This window comes from Panthera tigris, chromosome D1, assembly GCF_018350195.1.
Source record: "Panthera tigris isolate Pti1 chromosome D1, P.tigris_Pti1_mat1.1, whole genome shotgun sequence".
NCBI lineage: Eukaryota > Metazoa > Chordata > Mammalia > Carnivora > Felidae > Panthera > Panthera tigris.
The window spans coordinates 44,647,061-44,655,905 of NC_056669.1; positions in this window are offsets into that span (position 1 = coordinate 44,647,061).

Below are 8,845 nucleotides of genomic sequence, written 5' to 3' on the forward strand. Positions count from 1 at the left end.
ACAATTAAGTAAAAAAAAAAAAGTATAATGGGCAAAGCCTAGGTTTTAGTCAGGCAAAATAGTCCTTAGCTTACACCCACCTCGTGCCAGCTGTGGGATTATGGGGAATTGATTTAAATTCTCTCAGGCTCAGAGCTCAGTTTCCTTCTATGCAAAATGGGAATAACACTTATTTGCATCATGGTATAAAGATAAGTAATGAATGCAGAGTGTCTGAAACAGAGTAGAGTGCATAGTATGGAGCTATTATAACAGACATTGGTCATAAACTCAAGAATAGGATAAAATTAGTGGGGAATCTGGGAGCATGGGATTACGTAGTAGGAGGAGAGTGTGGTTTCATGGCTACTACAGTGACCTGGATGGTAAAGTGGGCCTCACTGAGGATATCAGCTGTGAGGATGCAAATACTTTAGGAAAACCACACTGGTAGCTGAGGAGCTCATTCAGTAAGGTTGGTGGGGAGAGACAGGAAGAAGATAGATTGGGCTGTATACTTAAGATTTGTCCATTTTTCTCTATGTCTATTTTTATGAAATTGTACTTTAAAATGCCCAGGATTTTTTTATGGATTAATTTATGCTTTTCATTGGAAGACACTAAAAAGGATTTAAAATGTGTGTGTGTGTGTGTGTGTGTGTGTGTGTGTGTGTGTGTACCTGTGTGTGTACATCACAACCTTCTGGATCAACTTCAAAATCCAGCAACATAGCACATGTTTGGGGATTTGTTTTGTAAAATTAGTCTATTTCTATTAGCCTATTGTGAAGCCTGACATCTTACCTAAGCTGAGTTAGCTAAGTTCTGATCACTGCTTTGTGGGAACTGATGGCAGAAGGTGGGGAGGGGTTGTTGAGAATAGATCACAGTCTGCTTCTCTGGAATCTAGACATTTCACAGCTTGTCCTGAAGGCAGTCAGAATATGCAATGACATGCTTTGACAAACAAACTAACAACATACTGGAATCATATTTGGACCCTCAGGTGAAATCAGCTAAACATAAAAATGATTTTCTCAAAATTGTTTAGTTTAATATTTATGTATTATATGTTAAACCCAATGTTTGGATCCAGATTAAAGTTTAGAACAAATGAAATAGTTTGCACGTAAAATATGGTTATAAAACAACTTTAACATTTTGCATAATAAAGTAAAACACAACATAATGCTATGAATGGTATAAACAATTCAATTACATAAAATACAGGAATGAACGGTTGCATTACAAATGGAAAACCATAGTTTTTATTTGGTCTGAGCAAAAAGTACACACATACAGACTATGATAGCTATTCTATACACAAACACCAGACTAAGAAAAATCCCACATGATTTTGAGGCTTTCACTTTTAAGCATGTGAATAATTATCAGTTCCAAATAAATATTTACTTTAATTTTTTTAATGTTTATTTATTTTTGAAGGAGAGAGAGAGAGACAGAGCATAAGCAGGGGAGGGGCAGAGAGAGAGGGAGACACAGAATCTGAAGCAGGCCCCAGGCTCTGAGCTGTCAGCACAGAGCCGGTTGCAGGGCTCGAATTCATGAACTGAGAGATCATGACCTGAGCCAAAGTTGGATGCTTAACCAAGTGAGCCAAGCAGGCGCCCCAATAACTATTTACTTTAAAAGGCTAGATAATATCAAAACTAATCCAAACCAAAGCTGCTAATTTTAGAAAGATCTAAACTGACTTGAACAGAGGACTAGAGAAGTCGTGTTACATCTTTCCTGAGTTATTTTCCTTCTGCAATTTATGTGGGCATCTTTTTTTTTTTTTATGTGGAATGTTATTAGCAAATACAAATAGAATGCTATCTTATCTCAGAAACGCTAAAAGAAAAATAAGAATAAAGAAACATGAATGGCCAAAAAAGCCAGAAGAGCCAAAGGCCATAAGCAGAGAAAAGTGATGGGGCCCCAGTGACAATAGGTGTGTAGATCCTACAATGATTTATTTTTTATGATTTTTTTTTATTTGACATAGGCATTAAAAAAACTGAATTAAGAATAAAAGTGAGCACACTAGCTACATCATAAACATAAAGCCTATTTCAGCTTTGCTTTACAGCTATTTTATAAACCCCTATACAGCAATGTTTTGGACCCATTGTCATGATGACTCATGGAGGAAGATGTTCATATGTCTGACATTCTGGCCATATACAGATTTTTTTTCATGGAACTGTAAAAGCTTTTGTGATGAAGTACAGTAAACAGCCCCACAGAAATATTTTCTTTTTGGTGAAGCACTCATAAAAACAATTTACTATGAGCATGTGAACAATAAAATCAGTCCCAAATAAGTGCTTAAAAGGATAAATAATATCATGTATAATCTAAACTAAAGTTATTAATTTCAGAAAAGCCTTTTTCCCCCAGACTTCTATTCGACAGGTATTATTAAGATGAACGATTTTATATTATTTCAGGACAAGCACATAATTTATTTTGTTAAAACTATAATCAATAGAACTTCTGACTCTTTAAATGTATTTATTTTGAGAGAGAAAGAGAGAAAGAGTGCAAGTATGAAAGGGGCAAAGATCAGGGGAGAGAGAGAGTCCCAAGCAAGCTCCACGTTGTCAGGCTGTCAGCGCAGAGCCCAACGCAGGGCTCGATCCCATGAACTGTGAGATCATGATCTGAGCTGAAACCAAGAGCCAGACACTTAACTGAGCTAACCAGGTGCCCCTAGAATCTGACTTTTAACACATATTATGTAGTACTCTTTTTTCCATGGTGTTATCCCAGTCTAGTTGCCTTTGATTTGGTAACATTTACATGCTTTTGTGAATTTAGTTATGGAAGTATCCTGCACATCTCCCTCACTGATATACATCAAAAATGGGTGCATAGAAACACAGTTGGTTGGGCTGTGTTGCATAGATAGGAAGTATGTAGCTTATAGGCCGTCTCCCATTCAAGAAAGGATAACAATACAAACAATTATGAAGTTATTAGAGATAATCTCCAATGTACCCCAATGGTTTTTTTTTTAGTAAATCATTCACATACACTTGAATTTTAAAAAAAATCATTGAAAACAGCAGGAAATATATACCTGATATAAACTTTATAATACTAGCACTCTTAACATTGCTGTTGTGGTATATCCAAAACTGTAACTATTGCATTTTCCAAAGAGAATCAGTACTTTTGTTAATGCGGTCCTGCCTACAGAAGTTTTGTAGTACAGTGAGCAAGGCACTAATTTGGGGCAAATGTCCATGGTTCACATTCAGGCTCTGAAGCTAAGTGACCATGAGTGGTCATTTGGTTTCTTATGAATATTAAATGAGATACTGTGTTAGGTGCTTATCCCAGTGCTTGGAGCTTGATAAGCAATCTAAAAAATAGCTGAACTTATTATTTGGTTGATGAAAGCAAATGATCACGTAGCAGAGAACAGTAAAGGACAGTTTGCCACAAGAATGACAAGTTATAGTAATAGTGACATTTAAAATAGTTGCTTTTATGGTTTCACTTTCCTGATAGAAGAGTGGATATTACATTGGAAATAGTGAATCAACAATGATGTCTTAGATTCAGACTCACTTCAGTTTATTCCCAGTGTGAAGCTCTGAAGTATGAACAGTCTAACAGTCTTCATCTCAGTTTGGGGCAGTGGAGGCAGCCTTTGCACCCCCTTAAGCACTCAGTCATTGGCCACAGTATGATGACCTAAAGGAGCAGGGACTGGAGTGGGGGTTCATTCCTGCCTAGTAGGGGGCGATTGTCTAGAAAAGGAGGAAATATTTGAAGTGGCTGGGGTGGTGCACCAGCCAGTAAATGGGCAGAGCACCAATAATAAGGTCTCCATGGCTATCATGCTTCTTTAGTGGAGAATACTCAATAGCACAGAAGCCTTCTGCTAGGAATATATGGCCTAGTTGTATGCCGGCCCTCCAAATTATCCTTTCTTTTCTCTCTCATTCTCCAACCCCCCAACCCCAATCTAGATCACTCTTTAATTTCTGTTGTCACATTCTCTGTCCCAGAATATCCTCCGTTTCCAAATATTCCATGTCAGATTGGTCATTTCCTTGTATCTGCCTTGACTTGTCCACTGTGAAGGGTTTCAGCATCTCTGGCCGTAGCTCGAGTGTTATACCTTTTAAAGTGTGGGACACTGCAGACGGTACTGGGTAAGGCATCATAACTTGGGTTTGAAACTTATTTCCTCCACTTAGCAGCTCAGGGAGCTGTGCTCTGTGTCTTAGTTTCTTCATTGGTGAAACAGAAATAATAATATAAACCTACCTCTTAGAATTCTTTGATAATTCAATAAGCTAATATGTTTAAAGCACTTACAACAGCATCTATATAGGATAGACACTAGTTAAATATTAAGTATTCATAGTCGCAAAGTACAAAGTCACATCTGTACAAAATACAGAGGCTGCCTTTTTCAACTTCAGACTCTATCAGTTATGTTTTTAATTCTCTGGTTATTACCATATTGCCAAATTGTTATTGCCCACATTTGTGCAGTTTGGAATATAAGGTCCAATTCTTCCTAAATGTCAGGAAGCTTTACTAATGTCTTCTGCCTATTGACAATTACCAGAAAAGCCTTAAGAGTGCTTTCTGTGGCTATACTAAAGAGGTTTGGTTTTTAGCGAGGCAATGGATGACTTTTAGGTGAAGTGTCGCCTAGAGGACTCTTCCCCATTGAAGCCCTTTCTTTTTATGGAATTTTTTTTTCACCTCATATTTACTGTCTTCCAAACTCCAGAGACTGCTAAAATTACCTCATGGAGATAAAATTTTAGTCTTTGAAAATAATATGTATCCCTGCTTGGCTACTGTAGTATTCATTTAATCCTGAAAATTACCCTGAGACATTATCTCCATTGACTTAGAAACTAAAGCTTGGAGGCATTCAATTCACACAAAAGGTCACAAAGCAGGTTTTAGTGTTTAACTGTTTCATATTTACTACTTGTGCATTACCTGAGCTGCCCCAGCAGTGCCACCCCATGCACTACTCCACCAAGGAGAAATCCCAGGAAACACACACTCATACAAAGAAAAGACCTACTCAGGCCAGGTTCTAAAGCATCTGTTGTGTCTCATTTCTTACCAAAGCTTATATTCAGAGGAAAGCAGATCATTAGTTAGTCTTTTCTGTTATCTAAATAATTACTACTGAATGATCTTTTAGTGAGTAAAGATAGGATAAATGTCACTTTGTAACTAAAGCGTATTGTCATTTCAGTGATCACCAGATCCCTGATTCCTCCTCCATTTACATCTTGAAGTTTTGGAAGTTTTTACAGACGGAACACACTGGGGAAAACACTGTGCTCTAGGGGTTCCTCAGACCATTGCACCACTTCATAATGGTGAGTCTGGGCCGTTGTCAGACCTCCCCATGCTACTCCTTCTTCTGTCAAATTAAGACTAATAATAGTGCTCTTTGTAGGATTATAGAGAAAAAATAAGATATGTATAAAGTGCATCGTTAACTGTCAGCCGCTATTATTACAGATGGTTCTGCCAAGATAGAGTGAAGCGCGGTTCGTGACTATTAACTAAAGACTTGTAGTATCTTTGGATAAATGGAGGACTCATGATTTTAATAAGAAAACTATTAGACAAATACATATGTGGGGAATTCTATATGATGATAGGCTTAGATTCTTTAAAAATTCACTGTCATTAGACAAAAAAAAAAAAAAGTCCATAACTTTGCAATAAAGGATACTAAAAAAGTGAGATACCTAAATTCTATGTGTGATCCTCCCAGTTGGATCCTGGATTTGAAAGGGAAAAAAAAAGAGACAACAGTGATTCTTAAACTTGAATGTGTTCAGAACCACTGGGATCTTGTTAAATGAGTAGACTCTGAGGTTCTGCATTTCTAACAAACTCCCAGGTAATAAAACTGCTGCCCAGTCTGCAGACTGTACTTTATGTAGTAAAGGCTAAATAGACATTCCTGGAACAATGGGGATATTTAAATATGGGCCACATATTAGACAGTATATCCATTATAAAGTGTAATAAAAGTTTTACGTGCAAGAATGTGATCATTTTTAGGAGATCCCAATTTACTCAGTGCTAAGATATTATGATATGTGAAACCTACTTCCAAAAGGTTTGAGGAAAAAAAGGTGTATGTGTGCATGTGGGGAAGGGGGAGAGGAACAAATGGGGAAAAATATTACCAATTTGTCATTTTAGTTGAATATCTATACTTTGACATTTCTCAAAATGAATATATTTGAGAAAATAATATGGCTTCTCTTTATGATAATTTTCACCAAGTTTCCAAGATCTCATCCCATCTCACAGTAAAACTTGAAGCTTCTTTACCTCCAGCATTCTCTCCCTGTTCAATTAGGAATCTACCCCCAGAAGTTTTTTTCTCAGGGTACGAATTTATCTTCTGGGTGAATTGGTTTGTAGTTACTTCTATTCGTAAAGAAACATAAGTCAAGAAAGCCATAGAAAGCAACGGTGTCGAAGGTAACTCAAGTGAAAAGATATTGCCCATTGAATAGCATCAGTGCTTGCCAGGGAGCTTGCCACAGATTAAAGGTAATGCACCTCTGAAGGCCCAGAAATCTTAATATTTATTTCTTGTTGAACTCCTTTATCGATATCCTGATAATATTCAGTGACTCTCAGTCTCCCTTCCTCCACCCCTATTCCCCTCACTTTGGATATCCTGTTCTTTTTCCACCTTGGTTGTAAATTCTGACTCCATTGTTTCCGATAACTTTCTGTATGTACTCTCCTGGAAGCTTCCAATGTGCACTATGCTACCATTAACTATAGTCACCATGCTGCCCACCACATCATGATCTGTTCATTTCACAAGTGGAAGTCTGTACCTCCTGATCGCCTTCATCCATCTCGCCCACCCCCCACTCGTCTCCCTCATGGTAACCACCACTCTATTCTCAGTATCCATGAGTTTTGTTTTGCTTTGTTTGTCTTTTAGATTACACATATAAGTGAGATCATACAATATTTGCCTTTCTCTGCTTGACTTTTTCTGCTAAGCTTAGTAACCTGAAGGGCCATCTATGTTATGGTGAATTGCAGGGTTTTCTTCTTTTTTATGGCTGAGTGTTTTTCTTTGCTACAGGGCAGTGACCACTTCCAGGTATGGACCCATATAGCATCCTTTATGTTTTTTTTTTTAATAATAAAATCCAAATGCCTTTTGTTGGAATCTCCTCAATGACTCTTCCATGTTATTCATAATGACCCATTTGATCCCATGAGCATCATGGCTTTCATTTAATTTAGAAGGAAGAAAAACATTATTTTCTACTGACTATTAGATACAATACAATGTGGAAACTGCTACCACTTTTCTGCCACCACCTGGCTGGGAATGGAGCCAAAATAAGAAAGCAGAGCCAGAAAGACAAATGAAGAAACTGATCCCATTCACAATTGCACCAAGAAGCATAAAATACCTAGGAATAAATCTAACCAAAGATGTAAAAGATCTGTATGCTGAAAACTATAGAAAGCTTATGCAGGTAATTGAAGAAGATATAAAGAAATGGAAAGACATTCCCTGCTCATGGATTGGAAGAATAAATATTGTCAAAATGTCAATACTACCCAAAGCTATCTACACATTCAATGCAATCCCAATCAAAATTGCACCAGCATTCTTCTCGAAACTAGAACAAGCAATCCTAAAATTCATATGGAACCACAAAAGGCCCCGAATAGCCAAAGTAATTTTGAAGAAGACCAAAGCAGGAGGCATCACAATCCAAGACTTTAGCCTCTACTACAAAGCTGTCATCATCAAGACAGCATGGTATTGGCATAAAAACAGACACATAGACCAATGGAATAGAATAGAAACCCCAGAACTAGACCCACAAACGTATGGCCAACTCATCTTTGACAAAGCAGGAAAGAACATCCAATGGAAAAAAGACAGTCTCTTTAACAAATGGTGCTGGGAGAACTGGACAGCAACATGCAGAAGGTTGAAACTAGACCACTTTCTCACACCATTCACAAAAATAAACTCAAAATGGATAAAGGACCTGAATGTGAGACAGGAAACCATCAAAACCTTAGAGGAGAAAGCAGGAAAAGACCTCTCTGACCTCAGCCGTAGCAATCTCTTACTCGGCACATCCCCAAAGGCAAGGGAATTAAAAGCAAAAGTGAATTACTGGGACCTTATGAAGATAAAAAGCTTCTGCACAGCAAAGGAAACAACCAACAAAACTAAAAGGCAACCAACGGAATGGGAAAAGATATTTGCAAATGACACATCGGACAAAGGGCTAGTATCCAAAATCTATAAAGAGCTCATCAAACTCCACACCCGAAAAACAAATAACCCAGTGAAGAAATGGGCAGAAAACATGAATAGACACTTCTCTAAAGAAGACATCCGGATGGCCAACAGGCACATGAAAAGATGTTCAACGTCGCTCCTTATCAGGGAAATACAAATCAACACCACACTCAGATACCACCTCACGCCAGTCAGAGTGGCCAAAATGAAGAAATCAGGAGACTATAGATGCTGGAGAGGATGTGGAGAAACAGGAACCCTCTTGCACTGTTGGTGGGAATGCAAATTGGTGCAGCCGCTCTGGAAAGCAGTGTGGAGGTTCCTCAGAAAATTAAAAATAGACCTACCCTATGACCCAGCAATAGCACTGCTAGGAATTTATCCAAGGGATACAGGAGTACTGATGCATAGGGGCACCTGTACCCCAATGTTTATAGCGGCACTCTCAACAATAGCCAAATTATGGAAAGAGCCTAAATGTCCATCAACTGATGAATGGATAAAGAAATTGTGGTTTATATACACAATGGAATACTACGTGGCAATGAGAAAAAATGA